The sequence below is a fragment of the Rhyacophila brunnea genome, unplaced genomic scaffold, assembly GCF_057557595.1.
Source record: "Rhyacophila brunnea isolate RB1 unplaced genomic scaffold, BYU_Rbru_1.0 scaffold_9, whole genome shotgun sequence".
Classification (NCBI taxonomy): domain Eukaryota; kingdom Metazoa; phylum Arthropoda; class Insecta; order Trichoptera; family Rhyacophilidae; genus Rhyacophila; species Rhyacophila brunnea.
In genome coordinates, this window is record NW_028233361.1 from 25178481 (window position 1) to 25199463 (window position 20983).

Sequence of the window (20983 nt, forward strand, 5' to 3'; positions counted from 1 at the left end):
ATCATTATTATGGACACTCTTTCCGATAACTCGTAAAAAAAACATTTTAGAAAAGTATAAACTGACCAAAACCATAAGTAGTTATAGAAACAGAAAACTATTTGTAAACCATATGAAATTTAAATTGATCAGCATTTTTTCTAAGCGAAAAATGACATGAAATAATTAAATACGTAGCATTGATTTAAGATGCTAAGTTCATTTAAAGACAGTGATGTTTTATGAATGTAGGTTAAATTAGGTACCAAATATGATGATAATTTTTAATACATATTTGATAATCATTACGTAAGCAGATAATTACTTTCCTAATATCGTCCAGGTCTGAAAAATAAATTAATTGATGAGGAGAAAGTATTTTAATAAAATAAGAAATATTTTTTAGTTAAGTATACCTATTATGACCTACCTCTTCAAAGGTAAATCAGGCCTAAGGCCTACAATCACTATTGTAAATATTTTCAATATTTTTAATTTATTTTAAATTTAAATAAATTGAAAAGAAATCTATTGTAGCCATCATGCATGAAGAACCAAGAAAAAATACAACTGCACTCGGGCAAGTTAATTTACTGTCATTAGAGACGGTCCTCGCGAAGCGAACTTTTCTTCAACATATTTTTCAATGTTTTTCTCTGCTTTTTTCTCCAATTTATGGAACTTTATTCTTTAGATGCCGTATAAAATCTACTTTTTTATTCGAGCAGTATTAAATAAAAAAGAAAAGAAGTATTGGGATGAAACATTTCATTACGCAGGGAACATTATTTTTCACCAAAGAATTTTTCATTCGCAGGAGATTTCCGCTGTCGACAAAATCGGTGAAGATCATTATTTTTTGAAAATATTCAAATATAATCGAAGTACCTACCTAACCTAAAATGAAATATTAGTTAATATTATTTACAAATAACACCCGGGTAATGTTGGATACTTCACTCAGTATTATATAAAACCAAATCGTTTTATTTGAAAACTATAATATAATAATATGTAGAGCATTTCCATAAATAATTTTCAGCAAAATAATTAGGGTGAAAAAATTCTATTTGTATCCTACGCAGAGGAAATGCTCCTTCACACAATACGTAAAGCTTGTAATTTCTTGACTTTTATCGATTCTTGAGAATCGAGAATTTAATTCACGAGATCTTGATAATTGTCAAGAAACTTACCGTGAGAATATTTATTATACGTGTAAATTTTAGCCGAGAATTTGCGTTTTAGATCAAAATTGTGGCATTTTCTCCTTAAATTATGAAAATTTCATTTATTATTTGAGGACTTTCGAATCTCACATTTTTTAATATAATTCTAGCTGTTCTTAGCTATTCACCATACGGATAAAGCATACATTGAAAAATAACATGAGATTTTGGATAGATCTGTACCTACCTTAAGAGATGGGCCAACTACGCTATCGTGAGACCTATTTAGCATAAAAATAAGGATTAAAATTACAAAATAATAAATTTAGTTAAAGTGAAAAAAATACTCAGAAGTATATTAAAAGATAATTTCAAACCGAATATAATTAATTTTTATTTATCGTTTTAGCATGTATATTCAACGATTTATTTTATGTATTAATTAATAGAGCGAATTTAAAGCTATATCAAAAATAATTATATTATCAATATGCCATCGCTTTTATAAAAATGTCATTGAATTTTCTCGTTACAGCTCGTTTGATCGATGCTAAAGCTTCAAATAAAGCCGTCTATATGTTTACATAAAGTTTCCCATACCGCGAGCTTCCTTCGCAGACCACAAAATGGGGGATCCCCGCTTTCATCTTGTTCACAAGTAATTGATAGATCCTAAAGTACACATGCTCTGGCTTAGAATGCAGAGCTTTATAACTGGAGATAGTATTATTTACAGTTTTTACAGGGTTGCATTGGAATTTAGAAGGCAACATAATGCGTTTTTTTTTTTAGTTAAATAAGTAATATATATGAGGTGTATCTGACATTAATTTGTTGAAATCGTATTTTATAATATACTACATTCATACTCCAAGATATAAATAAAATATAGAATTTAGCATTTCGTAAGGACGACAAAGAAGAGTGGAGAAACATAATTAAGGAGGATATGGATTTAAGTTAAAATACCGCAAGAGATTGAGATAATACAGAGAGATATATATAGAGAGAAAGTGAGAGGAAAAGAGAGAAAGAGATAGGAAGGAAATAGACGAGAGCAAAATCAAGTGTTTAATCAAAATTATATACATTTTCAAAAACTTCTCGATCGCTTGTTCTGTTCCATTTTTTCAGTCCTTAGTTCCACTAAATGTCTGCATTTCTATATGAGAGACACTCTATCACAATACGTAGTTTTGTTTGCTTTCTTTTATATTGGTATTTTTATCAACACTTTAAACAGTATCAACCTATCAAGACTTATTAACTAAAAACAGATTTTAAAAATAAACCTATCAAAAATTACTTGTTTATTTATTTGTTTTCATATGTATCATTTAAAGATGAATGATGCGATATCCGAAAAGCGTGCAAAGTGCAAAATTAAATTCGCCAGGGATGTATTCCATCCTTTAATATCCTAATTCTGTATGGCGAACATATTATAATGATAGCACTTGAGAATTGGAAAAATAGCATCGTTATTAGAAGTAACTAATGTGACATATGCGGATGATACATTACTCATTGCAAAATCATCCAAAGAGATGGCTATCTTACACCATCGAGTTATAAAAGGAAGTAAGTTGATAAACATTTCCAAGATAAAACTGGTAATATTCCGCAATAATACTTTAATGCACATTTAACAAAGGTAGATGCGAGATTAATATAAAAAGGATAATTGACAGCTGTATTGGCAACAAATATTACTAAAACGATTAAAATGCATCTAGTAATATCTCTTGTCTTTCGAATGCGTATACTTAATATATGAATACTTGGACGATGAAGCGGTAACGGATGCTGAGAAACAAACCAACTATTATAACTATTATATATACAGGAAACTGCAGATACAATAGAGAGAAAGTTTTTATGGTTTGCATTCGTTCTATTATCTATTTGGAAGAGATCTTTCATAATAATTCTTCACTGGAGTAAACAATAATTTATTTATTTATTTAGAAAAAGAGTATTACGGCATTACAGCGATTTGCCAATGCACCATAATACATAATAAATACAAAATTATAAAAATATCTTAATTACAAATAACAACTAATATAACAAGAAAGTAGAAAAAACAGCATGTGTATATGTAAATATTAAAGAAACATGATAATATATACAATTATAAATTTAACCTATTTAATACGTCCACAAACATTATATAGTTAATAAAAAAATAAATCAACCTTTATGGTGCCATCAAATAAGTTAATTGCACGATACACAGCATCATGAAACATAACATCTATCCTGCGACGAGGTATCTTGAAAACCGTAGAGCTACGAGTGATATTGGTGGGAAAATGAAAATTAATATTTGCCAGAAATAATAAATATATAATTAAATAAGAAATAAGAATAAAAAAGGAGAAGTAATAAATATAGAAAAAATAACCAACTTACTAATAAACCACTTACTAAGATATGTTAGCCTATAAATAATATGATTACACTGTTGTTGCTCTTAAGTAAGTGTCGTATGATCGATATATACAGCGTAGAGGCTATCTTAAGAGACTTTCTTCATTACACCTATTGAAATTTTTTTCATTCAAGATTATTTTTTTGGTGGTAAATTGTATTTAAACAAATTAATTTTGTTCTTTTCCGTTACCAATTTCACTCTGTTAAAATTTCAAGCATTTTGACTCTACATCGTAATATCATAGAAAAGCGGTTGCGAAACTTTTATCATAAAGTAACCCGGTTCAGAGTTAAGTGGCTTATATAATTAGAGACTTGGCGTCAAGTGCGGTTCGTCTGTTTTAGATTGCTGGATTTCATTGTTGAAGCATGACGCTTTTCAAACAATAGATTGTATATATATATTATAATATTTCCTTCCATACTACATATCCATATTCAACAACAGTAAGTAAAATTTAAAAGTACCTATACCTCAATAATTATAATGCTAGCAATGCAGTGACACTTCGTATTCAAACTCACTAAAGATCTAACTTTACCAAATCATCTGATTTTAGGGTGGTCATACAGCCTAGTAGTGTCACTATGTTTTATTCAATACTGAAAATACAGAAGATTTAAAAATATTGAATTCTTTATTATAGAAAAAAACCTAATTTTTAAAAATTAGAAACACACGTACTTATTAGAAAAGCCAAGATAAAATGTGCGGGGCTCGAACTCACGTATTATTTTACTTTCATATTGTGAGTGTTCTCATGTATAAAATACCGAATTATTTATTATAAGTAGGTTTTAATTGGCCTACTTCAAATTCCACCAATCAGTAGACAATCTTCTATGTGATTAATTTATATGAATGACATTATTAACTTAATCGCAACAGACGTTCGGTGCAAGCCACATATTTAATATTGACGTTCTTGTACTTATTCAAATTAAAATCAAAATTAATTTATTTTACATAATATGATGAATATGACAAAATATTAATTTAAAGCGTTCATGACATGATAAAAAAATACTTAATTGTTAATAATAATTAAATAAAAATAAACTATATGGAAGTTAACTAAGTGGACCCAATCTTAAAAAATGTAAAATAACATCCACCTTAACTCACCATCATGTAAGTGGAATATATCAGTACGCAAACTATTTTATTTAACACAGTTATTGCCCTTCTAATTGGCATTATCAATGGAAGGTTAGTTCTGCACTTTAGGAGAACAAACAACGGATTATTTCTAAGATAATTATCGGCGATACACAAGTCATTACTACTAAAAATAGCAGAGTTCCCATTTATACCACGTAGAAGTCAGAATAAATACATGGGTATGAATAATGATAAAAAATGCAATAGGTACTGACTGTAAACAAGATTTGAGAATATTGGAGTCTTTATTATAAAAAAATTTGATTAGATTCATCACTATTAACTCCTGACTAGGGAATCCAATCCCGAGCCAAAATTCTGATCCCGGAATTTCGGGATTACAATTTGACAATCCCGGGATCCCGGGACTGGTCCCGGGATTGGCATTTTTTCCATTGTTAATATAAAATGTTTATATTTACAAATAACATTGATAAAATCGGTCAAAAATAAATCTAGTATAATTTATACTATTTAAGACATTTATTGTTAATATTGTATACGTTCATTCTTGGAAATACACAAGTTTAATGGAGTAAATAATATTGTAATATAAATAATAATGTGAATTTAATACGAGATTGCTGTTTCTGATAGTAAAGACATAATGAATGGATTAGCGAGATTTAAAATAGTAAAGAAAATAATCATGGCGTACTTATGGCCTTTCCGCATCATAAATCTAATTTTTCGACCATGTCCGATCCTAATAGGATCATATGGGCCTACACAGAGTAGAGGTTGTATTAACAGATTTTGTTTTTTTTTTACGAGAAATGGATGTCAGCCACTTGCTCAACCTGCAAAATCTAATTAGTCAGCCAAATATGAAACTGCCGTAAAACGTATGATATCATGGTGGAATTACCTTGTTAAATGTGTGAAGCATTGTTTTTTCCAATCTTTCTCATTTTTAATAATTCATGTGAAAAAATAAAATGAATCGGCAACCTACACATGGGTATAAATCAAACTTCATTCAAACTCAGTTTATTTCTAATGTACCTAGTTATTTTTAATTAAAAGTGTTTTTTCTGTTTTATTTTCGCTTTTATTTTATTTTCCATAAAAATTGATAAAAAAAATCAATCCCGAAATCCCGGGATTATGTTTATCAATCCCGGGATTCATAGGTATCGAAAATAGCTCGGGATCCCGGAATTGGATCCCTACTCCTGACTGTGCGTCCTCAGAGTGCGTACAGAGGACATTTTTATATCACTAAAGATAAATGACGGAAGAGCAAATCAATATTCTTTTTTGTTTTATAAACTCTGTATTTAAGCACCATGGCTGCTATATCAGTCCCAAGTTTGGCACTAAAATCTTTTAATTCTGGCATGTTTATAGCGTCATGGAAGACGGCCGTTCACAAATCGTGGCTGCATATACATGACGGATGGAGATGGGGTAACTAAAATCATAGCCTCCTCAACTCAGTTTAAACGTAACTAAACAGGAGATTTTTTGGTTCTTGTCGGTTTAAGGGAAGCCAGCAGCAAACAATTTTTTAAAATAGCCGATATACTGGAGTATTTGTTGGGTTCGGTTAGGTTAGGTTAGGTTTTCATTTTTGAATTCTTGAATTTTGCCAAAATTTTCCAACTCTCTTAAATCTTATCTTTAATCGAAATCTCTTAAATCTTCTATTATACTATTATTAAAATCGAATTCTTCCTAGAAAATGTTATCTCAATTAATAAATCCTAGTGACACACATCACGCTTGAAGCGATTCGAAAGCTAACCTTTTAAAATACTATTAAGATTGTTGTAGGTTAATAATTAATAATGTTTCGATTGGTTTATAAGGTATAACTATCGAGATAAAGATTACGGAGGAAACGTACGCCCACTTACAGGACTACTTAGCGCCGCTTGACATAACAAATGTGATATTCGATAAGTGCTTGCTTTGGTGATGGATAGAGGGATCGAATTAGAAGTTTCCAATACTTCCCATCGACCATTTGTCTTCTATAAGCGGGCCACATTTGCTCACTGATGTCTTTACCGAAGAGATTATATTGTTAGTAAGCATTTAACAGATTGCCTCATCCATTGAATGGTAGATACATCATTGTTACTACCGAAAGGAAAATCATATTGTAAACGTTACCTATGCGTGACGGATAGAATTTGTTACTCTTAATTAATTGATTACGCGTGTATTTATCAATCTTCGCTTGAATCCGTTATTAATAATCTCTCTTGGAAAGCACTATGAATATTTACTTATGAATTTATTTGTTTTCCTTCAATGTAAATAAATTGGTAAGTACTATAATTAAGTAGGGTTATGTCATTTCCCTCCATTTTCGTAAGTGAAAACACTCTGTCACTTTGCTTCGTTGTATGGATTTTCATCTGGATTTAGGACTTGAAGGTGGACAAATAACACACCGGAATTGTGGTGGAAACGGCAAGGTATATTTACGTTAATATATTCCAAATGGTTACATTTTTAAACAAATTCTTTTCAGTTTAATTTTAACGGATAGCGAGGTTAACACTGCTTACTGCGTTGCTGTCAAAAATGCTTCTCCCGCTAAAACAAACCGTCGCTTACGAGCGGTACAAATGCGGCGTTGCCGTTCGTATTTTTTTTAACGGCATTCAGACAATGTTGCCGGTCAGATATTTAATATTATTTAATTGTTTTTGCAATCAACCCTTACTATTTGTTGATTTAATATCGATTTGGGCCTCTCCAGATTCACAGAGACATCCCCAAATGGGGGCCATTTGGGAAGGTAACAGTTACCATATTTTACAGCGTTTTTCTTAGCTCGTATTCTTATTTGTCCGGTAATTCTTTGTCCGGTGGTTGTTTGCCCGGTACAAATCTTGCAGTCGATTTTTATTATAAATATGCATATTACCTGCGCCGCGTAGCGGAGAAAAAGAAAAGTACCTATCTGGAATTCCCAAACGGCCTGGAAACTGCTCATCTTGGGCCAAATAACAGAAAAGATGTGTCGCGCATATGAATATTTGTTTGTCATTAGTATTTTGTAATACGTTTTTATTTTATAGTACCCGTTACTTACACAATGTTACATGTTATATTGATAGATAGTGCGCAACTAATAGTAAAATCATTGTATGTATTTGTACCAATATCATGTACTATGACTGTCTGAGGTCGAACTATTTTTACCACGTCTTTCTTAGCTCGTATTCTTGTTTGTCCGGTGGTTGTTTATCGAGTACAAATCTTGCAATCGATTTTTAACTAACTTCCCGACTAACTAGACATTTGAAACTTTTATAATATACCAGAACACGATGCCAATGCATTTTTTTTAATACTTTTAGCCATCTTTAAGTAGAATTGGATTCATTTTCAGTTAATTCTGTTTTGTATGAAAAGTTATTTCGACACCATTATTGGTTGCTAGGAGGTCTGGGGTCCTAGCAACTAAATTATTAATATATACGTGCGTTACTATGGAAATCAATATAAAATGTGAAGTAAAATTTTTTTTGATCGTTTAAGCTAGTCAAGTCAAGTTTATATGGTTCAAAAGAAAATTTAAAAACGTCGTATATAAAAAGTTCTTTTTATCTTGTAATTATTTTATTATGAACCTAAAACTAAAATCTGTTAAGGATTAATTTAAAAATATACACTCACTATTTTTAAAGCCATTGCAATACGTGGTAGGTATGTTCGAATATAAACAGAATGTTTGATTACTTTGAGATATTATAAAATGACATAAACACACATATGCCATTAAACCATACATAATTTTAGATATTTTATAAATAAACGAATATATTTTGACTAGCATCTACTATGGATTGAATTATTGAATTTTAATTGTAAGTTTAATGTGCACTGTTTATATCGGATCTTAACAGCCTACCTCCACCATTCGCCACTGCTGTGACCTCACCAGAAATTGGGCCCGAAATTTGTATTGTAAAAAGTAGATGCCTTACACATTGGACTAAATGACCTGCCAAAACTTTGACATCTCTCCCAACCTTAATTATTCTCAATGGTAAGCATAAACTTCTCATTTACCTATTCAAACAATAAAGTTTAACAGTTAGATATAATAAATCAATATTCAAATACATTTACTTAGGTATGTTTAAGTGTTGTCCTACTGTATGCAAAGTGTCGACAAAACTGTAAAATACCTTATTAAGTTGTGTAAAATTATTCACTTGCATGTACTACAACTAACGTCTGACTCGAAAAGAACACTATTGTAGGGAATGAACACGAAACAATTTACGTTGGTAATGTGTAATCCACTTATCAGGGTGGTTAAAGCTCTCGGAGAATGTTCATTTGCACTCTCTGTTCAAGATATTTAACATTCTCTCCTAAGAGATTACTTCTTGTCTTTCTGTATAGACAAAAGTAAATAATTACGGTAAAATGGTGTGACAATTCGCACAATATATGTTTTTGTATTAAAAACAATCATTTGTTATGAAGTATTATTCATATATACTTACTTACTTATCGTGTCCGGAATCACACCGCTCCTTTCCAAAACGTTGCAGCGGAGACGGCCCTGTCATTGGCCTTCGACAGGTCCTCCTCAACACACTCAATCCCAATTCAAGGGCAAACCAACATATGCTTCTCATCCTGCACCTCCCCACACTCGCATGAGATATCCTTGCCGGTTAAGACACCCCACTTCTTGAGGTTTGTCTTGCACCTTGTGCCACCGACTCTTAGTCTGTTCAGTCCATGGAGTGGGTGTCTGGGATCATGCGTCTGCTTCCTTTTTTCGACATTCGCCGCTACTTCTCTTCGTATATCGGCAGGAGCTATGCCTATGATGGGGTATATTTTATCAACGAGGGTCGGTCGCAGGCATCCCGATATGATGCGACCTGTCTCGTTGATTGATACATCCACATGTTTGGCATATTTGACATATTCATATATGAGTTTAATTAATAAATTAGTCTTGCCTATAAAAGGAACAGCTAGGCCTAAATATATAATATTCATATCGATCGGTTAATACAAACGCCTATCTTCTTCTTATTTATATTAAAAATGTACTATACAAATATTATAAGGTTACATGTAAATTATACGCATTACACTTTAGCGTAACAAAGGTCACCGTGAGCTATTTGAATGAAAAGAGATAGTATTATTCTAATTTTATTAATTTCTTTTATTTTGTTAACTGTCAATTCATGGTGGAAGTACATTGTATTGTTGTTTTAGTTTAATAAAACGCATTTTTTTGTAGTACTTATTCCATTTTTAATCAATAAATTAGGACCGGTTTCGTCCGCCTGAAAATGTCCCTCGGAGGCGGATGAAACTGGTCCTAATTTATTGATTAAAAGTCGAATAAAACAACAATAATTTTATTAAATTCAATAATAACATTAATTTTATATTGATTGGTATCAAATATCTAACAATAACTTCTGCCATTATTATCAAGTAATTGATAGCTATGACTTAATACTTACGAGCACCTAACATAATTTTATGTAACTATATTATACGATATGATTGTATTTCTAATTTAATTTACATACCTATTTGCCTATTTTCTTCGGTGTTCTGAGGAGTTTTATTACGTATTTTTAAGTGTTTTATTTAAACATGCATATGATCACAATACTGTTCGGTAATCTATTTCCGATACAACATCTTACGGTTAATTGTGATACGGTCAACTGCGTACGTACAAATCTCTGGACACGAAATATTCTCTTTTGGTTATTTCTATTAGTTTTAGTAATCCAATGTTAGAGGTCACATGAGTGGTGATTAGACAAACTATTAGGTATTAGATCAGGGTTCTAATAATGAACATTTTCTGGACGTGAGATTTAAACTGGCCACACGGTTTCAGAAATAAACATAATAATAATATATCCAACGATTTAGAGAATAATCAAATAAAACATCATTCTTGCTACAATACGATGGTAGTCCCAAAAGTACCCGACCTAACAAAGAAAACACAAAAAAAAATGGGAAAAATATTTTAATTTCTCTACGTAGTCTCCTTTTAGGTCGATCCAATTTTCCCAGCGATGTTTAATAGCTTCGATACCCTGTTTATAGTGAGAATCGTCGAGCTCCTCAAATTAGCCATCAACCGCAGACTCCACCTCTTCATTGTTGGCAAATCTTTTACCATCGAGCCATTTTTTCAAGTTTGGAAACAGAAAATAATCCGAGGAGGCTAAATCTGACGAATAAGGTGTGTGAACTGATGAATTGTCCTGATGAAACGAAACTATATTTTTCGCCAAATGCGGTTGTTTTTTCTTTATTTCATTACTCAAACATTGCAATAAGTTTGCATAACACACGCCGTTGATTGATTTTTTTTTCTGAAGATAATCAATGAAAATTATCTTACCCCACGCGCATCCCAAAAAACTGACGCCATGACCTTGCCTGCAGTTGGAACTGTCTTCGCCTTCTTTGGAGCCGATTCTCCCCTTTCAGTCGATTGTTTTGACTGATCCTTCATCTCAAGTGGACCCATGTTTTATCCATGGTTATGAATAGACGCAAAAACTGCTTTATTGCTGTAAAACTTTGCCAAACACTCGATTGAAACATCCTCACGATGTTGTTTTTGTTCCATTGTGAGTAATCGCGGCACCTACCTTGCACACAGGTTTCTCGTGTCCAAATTTTCAGTCAATATGTGATGTACAGCACTTTTTGAAATGCCTACTATGTCTACTAGCTTGCGCAATTTCAGTCAACGTTCATCCAATACCATTTTGCGGATTTTCGTCACCATTTCTGGCATGGTCACCTCATTTGGTTGACCACTGCGATATTCGTCTTGGCAGCTCATCCAGCCTCGTTTAAACTCAGCCACCCAATATGTTACTGTTGTAAACAAAGGAGCAGATACCCCTAGAGCAGAATCTAGCGCCGCTTTGATATTGGTTGGACTGAAGCCTTTCAAATGAAAGTATTGTATCACATAACTATGACCAATTTTTTTCATGTTTACAAATTCACTGAGAGCGTTTACTGTTGATGGCTGACAAATAATTACTGAACAATGTAGGGTTGTCAAACTTCAAACTTAGGCTTTATAAGGTTGGTACTTTCTATCATGGTCATTATTTCAAGGTCAACTGCTATCTATACGTCAGGTCGGGTACTTCTGGGACTACCGGCATATAAATAAAGATTTTCATAATGTAGAATATTGTAATAGACTCATAAGAGGTTTGGATGTTATCTATTTAACTAAAAATATAATAATATATTGATTGAAAAAACTAAATATTCATTTTTATAAATGTACATAATATAAAATATACATAATAATATATTTCATTATAGATGTAGATGAAATATTAGTATCTACCCCCATGGTTTTAATAAATGTCTTTACATAATTCATTTGTTTTGTTAAAAATACATAATATTTCAATTTTAAAAAGTCGCATAAAGTGATTATGTAATAATTGTATTTATTAATATGCAAATATGCCTAACATGTTCGTGTCCGGAAATTTGTACGTATGCAGTTCGCCGTACCACACTTCACCGTATCGGAAATATATGGTCGTATATTAGAGACCGTCCAACTTCTTTGGGTCGTATATTACTGAGATAAAATTCATGTCTAAATAAAACACGGTTTTTATCGGTTTACAGGAAGCTAGTGGCAAACAAATTCTGAAAATAGCCGATATACTGGATTATTTGTTAGGTTAAGTTAGGTTTTCATTCTTAAATTCATGAATTTTGCCAAAATCGGCTATGAAAATTGAATTAATGTTCATATTGAATCTAATAAAATTGGAGACCGTATAATATACGGTCATCTCTTTCTTATAGAAAGCTCACGACGATCTGTGCTTCGGTGAAATGTTTTACAAACAAATGTAACCTAACATGTTTGTATGTAGGCTTATAATTTTATTTGTTAAAACTACTTTGCTGACCAGAATGATAGTAAATACTTACAAGATAAAAAGAACTTTTTATATACAACATTTTTAAATTTTCTGTTGAATTATTATGTACAATATGCTCAAACTTGTACTTGATATGAAGTAAATAAAAAACAAACAAACAAACAAATATATAATACTGAAATTCATTTCATTCATTCATTTTGATTTCCATAGTAACGTACGTATATATTAATAATTTAGTTGCTAAGACCACCGCCTTAGCAACCAATAATAATCTTTTACTTTCTACGGATTTTTCTGAAATAACTTTCCATACAAAACAGAATTAACTGAAAATGAATTCAATTCTGCTTAAATATGCCTAAAAGTATTAAAAGAATGCATTGGCATCGTGTTTTAGTGATATATTCTAAAAGTTTCAAATGTCTAGCTAGTCGGGAAGTTAGTTAAAAATTGATTGCAAGATTTGTACTGGACAAATAACTACCGGACAAACAAGAATACGAGCTAACAAAAACGTTGTAAAAATGGTTAGTATTTTGAAACTATTTTTATTTTATTTGGTAAGTTTATAACTGAATGTGATATGTGGTTTTATCAAATTAACAAAACAAAAAACTTTATCAAAGTTATTAACAATCCCAAAGAGTTTCCGTGAAATAATAAAGCGTTGTTATAATTTTAAAAGTCATCATTTTAAAAGAGATTCTCCAGTGGCGTGCACAATCTCCACGACCGCAGTCTCGGAACAAAGTTGCTCCCCGACAAAGTTAACGGACGCCACATGCAGCGCGAGTTCCTGACTCCATTCTTTACACATTAAACGAGTTAAACAATGTTCGAAACTGCAACGCAAAATTGCGCGGCGTCAGAAAATTCTAAACAAAATAATATGGTGTGAATAAAGTGTAACTTTTCCAACAGAGTGTAAACTATGTTTCTTTTTTTTACTATTTACAAAATCACTTAATATCAGACTGGCATTTTTCAAGTTTTTTTATTAACGTTTTATCAATTTACCTATGTTTATTTCCGTCGATAAACGATTACGTATACAATGTCACGGTTATAATAATTTACTATGGTGATTGACATTTAAATTTATTTCAAAATGACCCTGCTAATTTTATGAATTTGTAATTTTCCGGGATTCTCACAGCCTGTGAAAAGTGCTAGATCAAAATAATATAACAGATTGATAAGCCAATCACCATACCAAGACTTTGGAAAACAATTCGGTATAATTACTTAATGGCAGCCAAGATATAAAACTCAAGAAATACTAATTCCCATGAATGTCTTCAAATATTACTAATATAGATTGCGCATTTCGTGTATGTGACAAATTTGAATGCTATTTTAAATAAACGTTAATATTGAAAATAAAATATTCTTTAACATGTGTTTAAGTTAATTCCATATTACTGTACACTCAAAAATTGTACCTTCTTACAGACACACCTAGAATGCCATCCACTCCTCTTATTATTGTGTCCCCTTTAGATATGGTAGATAAGGCAGGTAGATATCGAAGATTCAGTTTGCTTCGTATCGTCTTTTGTAACTTACGAGTATCTCGTCAAAAATGTAGTCAATATTCTTTTTTTGTTGCACAAGGCGAGAAAAACTATTAAGTTAAAATCCTAAAGGCCTATGATTTAGTTGAATCGGTGAATAAACGCATCACGGAAAACACAGAAACGATCATAGAAGAAGTTTATAAATTTCGCATAAATTTAAATGTTGTGCATTCGGTCAAGATACTCACAATTATGGATTTATTTTTTAATATAATTAACAGGATATTATAAGTTCATTATATTAAATTAACTAATAGTTTAGATACTTAGGTACTTAATTATTTTTGAGTGTGATCTGTTTATTCCTTTTTTCATTATTTGTCAATTTAACCAATACAAAATCTAGTAATATGATGCCATTGAAAATAATACGAAGCTTTTATTATCCTATTTGCAATACAATTATTATGGCCGATTGCTTTAATATGGAATAACACAAAATTTTCTGATGAATTCAACTGCAAACAAACATTTTCGAAATTGATGATTTACCTATTACACTATCAGTTTTCAGTGTTTAGGTGACCAAACTCACAATGTTTATTTGTTGGTTCAGTGGTTACAGAACAATGTATTTTTGTATCTACTATATCCAAAGCTTTCAATGCAAAATTTTAACATTTGTGTTATTTATATCCATTATTATTACACATTTACATAGATTATATTACATAGTATTTTTAAATAATTATAATGTATAGATGCTGTGCATCAATCATAAAACCCACTTTCAAGAAAGTCCATTAACAATAACTACTGCATAATGGGTTACAGCAATTAAATTATAAATTATTTATTTTGGTTTACAACCATAATATTATTTTATTATCTAGTACAATTAGAATTTTAAGAATCTTAAGCAATAATATATAACATTATTGAAATTTTGTATACAAAGCTGGGAAGTATGTGTTTATTTTCACACCTTTTATAGCCTTATATAACACTAATAACCCTCGAATCTATTCTGTATACAAGTTGGTTAACTAAGTTCCAAGTTAACACTATAAACCTGCTAAGCTGCGTACATATGCGCTCTCAATAAGTACTTATTGCTATATTATGTAAAGCGTTTATAATATAATGTATAACATTGTATAAAAGTGTATTGTTTTTGCAATTTGTCAACAAATATTTCGCGTAATCAATGACATTTGATAACTTGCGGGCGTGTAATATGATAACTTTGACTTGACGCACGGTACGGTTCTTCTCTATCTAGCTTTATTCAGTTAGCGCGGGTGTCGGGGCCCACGTTAAAAACGTTAAACCTGCATAGCAGGTGGATGACTCCTTTATCCCTCTTGTGACGTAGCTAATGAGAAACGCATTTCGAAGTTGTGCTGGGAACATCCAAAGATGAACTTTATAATACCTTACTTTGAATCAAGTACTTACCTACATAATTGTTAGCTTAGAATACAATACCTAGTACTAAACTGTGTGATTGCTTGATGAGTGAATAATCAGTGGATAAATCTCATTACGTGATGGTACCCAAGAGACACTATCGTCTAAAAAATATTTTTTAAACTAGCTGTATCAAAAAATCTAATACGTTACAGCAATAAGACGAGGGCAAAGTCAACTACGGTTTTACTACAATTATAAAAAAATGAAAATAAAAGACAAATGAAATTTTGAATACAAAAAGTTCTTGAGCTGAGGTGTAGAATAGTATATTAATCGACGAACTATTAGAAAGAGATAGAAACTCTGGAAATACAAAAATTTAAGTAGCAGTTTTAAACATTCTAATATGTCAGTAGGTTGACACAGAAAATCAAAGTTATACCTAGTCATACTTAAGTAATTAAGTTGCCTTAAGTAATACTTAACAATATGTCGCTGAAAACGGCGATTAAGTGAGTAAAACAGGTGACGTGTTATTATAATTATTCTTACAAGAATATATATATATATATATATACATATATATTAAAGCTAACTTAACGTTTATTTGGCCGCTGATATTTAACAAATTACTGAGTATAACAGCTTCAGTTTAAATTTTTAATATTCTAGTAAGAATTATAAAATAATATGCAATCAAAAAAGAGAGATATTTTATGTTGACTGTTTTTTTATTGCATGCCTCAGTTCAGTGCTTGCAATATCCACCCACCATTGATTAACACCCGACCGAACATTTTTTTCAATACCAGAATACGATAATATGCAAATCGAGATAGCGAGTTGTCGATTTTTTTCACATTTTTTTTTTAATTTAAATTCGTATTTAAAATGCAAAAATCACACATTTTTCAGCATACGAGTAACATCGCGAAAAATGGAGATTATTATTGAAATTTTCATGTATTCAAATACGATTTTTGTTAGGTAAAAATTGATTATGTATCGTATTAAATAATTTGACTTCTCTCAATATTTAGAAAACGATTTTTTAAATAATCAAGTTCTAACGTAGCTGGTAACGAAGCCTATTTATGTATGTCACTTTAGTTTATATTAATTAATATAGAGTGAATTAGCCATACCATGTAAAACCATAGAAATCAGGATGTCATAAAACATACAGCACGTTTAGGCAGAGAATAACGTAAAACTATTTTACACGAAATATACATAAATAGACGCCAAAAAATATATATTAATATATGCTACCAGTTTAAGGTATTTAAGCTGAACGTAAATATAAAACTTATCATTGGGAATACTTTCAATAATATGCAAAAATATGAACTTTTATATTATTATCACATCAAGTATGCTCATGTTCATATTATACAAGGACTATGTATATAAATATAAAAAATAATAAATAAGGCATTAACGGCCCACGTGCTCGTCGTAGGTCAAAATTGAGTTTTTATTGTATTTTCAAACCATGATCCTGGACACTCCTTAAACGTTGTCGATAATATATTTATATAATTTTGAAGCCTTATTATCATTTATAGTTATTTTAAACATTTGATGACTGCATAAAGTTGTTTTATTACATAAAATAGTATTCTTTTAAACCTCTCGCTCTAATGTTTTAGAATATAGTCATATTTCGGTACATAACTGTGCAGTGGTGTTAAGATTTTTTACGTTAATAATTTTTAAACGCATTTATAAAATCATTAGTATAATTTATTACGAGATAATTTTTGAAAAATATTCACGATAAAAAATTATATTGATAATCTCTGTGATCCCAAATTTGACAAGAATTAGGCATTTTATTATCCAAAAAATCGGCAAGATTAACACATTTGAAGATGATTCTAAAGATACTTATCAACATTTCAACATGCAATACATGTAAAACTGCGTAACTCAATTGTCTAAAGCCTCGATTACATTGAGCTTCTTTACGAGCTGTTTATTGGTGAATTTAAAAGCGGGCAATTTAGCTACTGCAATTTGATGATTACACACAAAAATTTCCATTCGCTGAGAAGCCACAAGCCAGCGACTATTTTGACGGAACGTAGTTCGTTTTTTTACCGGGAGGTTGGTACTGCGCTCCACTGCGCAGACGCAGTAGGCCCACACGCCGGCGTGAAGCGTGTAAAGTTGACCGGCTTTCAACTTTTCTCGGTAGAGTGTTTACAGCTTGCTTATTAGCTTATTCGATGATTACACTGGGCGAATTTACAGGCAGATTGTAAATTCGCCAATAAACAGCTCGTAAAGAAGCTCAATGTAATTGAGGCTTAACACATGTAGAAGAAAGCACTTGGCGCCCATATACTCATCTACATACATACAAGCATATTCAACTATGTAATATTTATATCTCTTAAGAGCATACTATAGTAAAACGGTTAATAATTTTCAACTATAGGTGCGATGAAATTTTGGACTCGCTGCCAATCGGACAGCGAAAGTCGAGCTGTGAACACGTCAATTTGTTTTGTGATTGCGTCGGGGGAATTAATTCTTAAATCTTGTAAAGATGACTAAAAAACGTTACCCATTTACTTGAAAAAGAAAACATGTATTACTAATAGAAAAATAAACATAACATTAAATGGACGCATGTTGACTTTTTATGACAAATTATGTTTTGTTCTACATGCGTCGTTTGCACAATCTTCGCGTCGCATAGTCACGATCGTTTTAGACCGTGCCCCAGCTGAAGTATAGCCTTAAGGGAAAATACCTGACTATAAGTGTCAAATTCATATGACATCTTAAGAGTCTATCTAATATTAGCCATACATTTTTTATCATTTTTTCATCTCAACTGCTAGATATACCATATATTATTTTCTATAAAATCATAGATTTGACTTTCATACATAAATACTCCATTTATAAGTATAGAAGATTTTCTTGAAAATCCTTTGAATTCAAAATAGATAATATTGTTACAATATATAATATGGAAGTCATTGATTTCAGTTCGAGTCACGTATTTTCTGATTACAAAATATGAACCGTGGCCTAAGCGATTTCAGAAAATAAGTAACTTCTGAAAAAGTTTTCAAAAAAAATGCGAAATTATAAGACCCGAAAGACTTTGATAAATTTTATTAATCACGTATTACGAAGCCCAAAGACGTGCGGATTGGTCGTAGGATGAAATGGAGGGGGGCATCTAAATTCGTTATTTGGGGTTTACTCGAAAGAAGCTCAGAGACGGTATCGACAATCGCTCCTCTCCTAATCAAATTACCATCAAGTTGGCATAAAACCAATCGGGGACTCCATCCCTCCCCTCTCAATCCAATTGATACTGTCAAACACCCTCAGGGATAATGCATTCTCATTTCACGTAAATAAGTAATTCGCAACCTTTTTAGTTAGTTATATTAACTTCAAGGAGTATTAGCAAACATTTAGTCAAAATAAACACGCCTTAACGATAGAAACCACAGCATAGACGAGATTACGTACGGTTTACTATTGTGTATCAATTACGTGTGCGAAAGAAATATGGAAATAAGTAAAAAAAAAAAAAAAACACTACTTTTATGTGAACTTCTATGTTTATATGTGGAATTTACTAGTTCAAAGCTGTTTTCCGTTCAACATCTCTCTTTTCTCATTTATGTATGTATGTGTTATAGATAATTATAATTGACTTATTCAACTTATTTTTTAATTTTTTAGAATAATTTTAGAGTCCTAATGCATTTAAGTTTTGTACTATTAGAAAAGAGCTCAGCTTTCATGGTTAGTGTTAAGTTATGTTTTAGACGAAATCTAAAATCAACCTCAGGCTATGTCAGTGAAATTGCGACAACACGCTGATAACCGAGTTATATAACTATGGCACATCACCTCAGCTACGGTGAACACTTTCTATAGGTGTGCCATACTTCGATAGGGGTCGACTACCCCAGAATTTGTCAGCGAATGACTCAAAGTGGCAGTAGTGCAACAAACAACAGCAGGTTACCCAATAGTAATCTACATAAACAATGACTTGCCGCATTTATAGAGTAAGTGCCTATTCATTTCAATGAATAGTAAAGGTCTATTGATAAAAACAGACACTCGACCATAACAACTCTTTCTCAGTGTCTAAGTAGCAGTAAACACTATCATCATGCCTCGGACCGAGCCGATCTCACCGAGCAGCACACTTAATCATAACTTCGCGGACTAAGCATATCTCACGGCAGAGAGTCTGGCACTGTTAACTTCGCACCTGTATTTTGTGACGTTGTATTTTTTCATTCGGTAAAATAAACTTACTCCTTGATTCCTTGAGCATCGCCAAACAGTCTTTTCATCATCAACACCTATCACCCCAAACTGGTTCTTATCTCTACGGCGCGAATCCAAATATCTTAAATTTATATGGCGACGTATTATTATAATATATATCATTTTTGTAGCTAAATAATACATTTATTAATTACGTTCTTGCGCCCTTTTGTATTTATCTGAATATCATATTTTTAAAAACGTTTTATTACCACTTAAACATGAAACTTTTGGCCATAATTCTGTCACTCCTTCCCAGAGTCTTGTTAATTCCGAAACCTTACAATTCAACGGTAGATCTCAGAATAAATTTAAATAATCATAATTCAAAATAAAAAGAGAAAACTAAAAAGCCGGATAGCAGATCATAAAGTGAATGGCATACTGATTTTTTTTTATTTGGGCTTTAATTTAAATAATTATAATACCTATACAAAAATGGTATACCATATATTATTATAGCATATTATTCCCTATTTATGATGAACATTATATATGACATAATATTCTACTTAATATGAATATGTATTGTAAATACATTTTGTTTTATTTTATCAATAACTGAATTTGAACTGATCTGAATTGGAATTTCAATATAAATCATAGATACCCTATGTTATATTAATACTAAACCTTCCAAAATTTTGTTTGTTGGGTCGATATAATATTATCTAAGGCGAAGGAATAGTTAGTAAGCCATGTTTTTCAGTTCGTAATCCCCATTCATCAGATTAGACTAAGCCGTTTACAAAAATATTATGAAAGTATTATGACATAACAAAGTTATAATAATATTTTTTTCGTTAAGCAAAAAACTATGTAAGTTGTCATGCCATCAGTTTTGTATCTATGAAATAATAAAACGAAAATAGTCTTTGAAATTTTCCTAATGGAACATTTGTACAATTTTCCTTTTTCTAGAGATTAGGGCGGAAGGAATTTATTTCTTTTTCATAAGAAATTGAAGAGAAATACATAAATATTTTTTATGACGCGTATTTTTAGGTTGTTATAAAAACATATAATACCATAATATGACATGTAAGCACCAAAATAGCAAAGTAAACATCTTATCTTTTTACTCAAGCATAA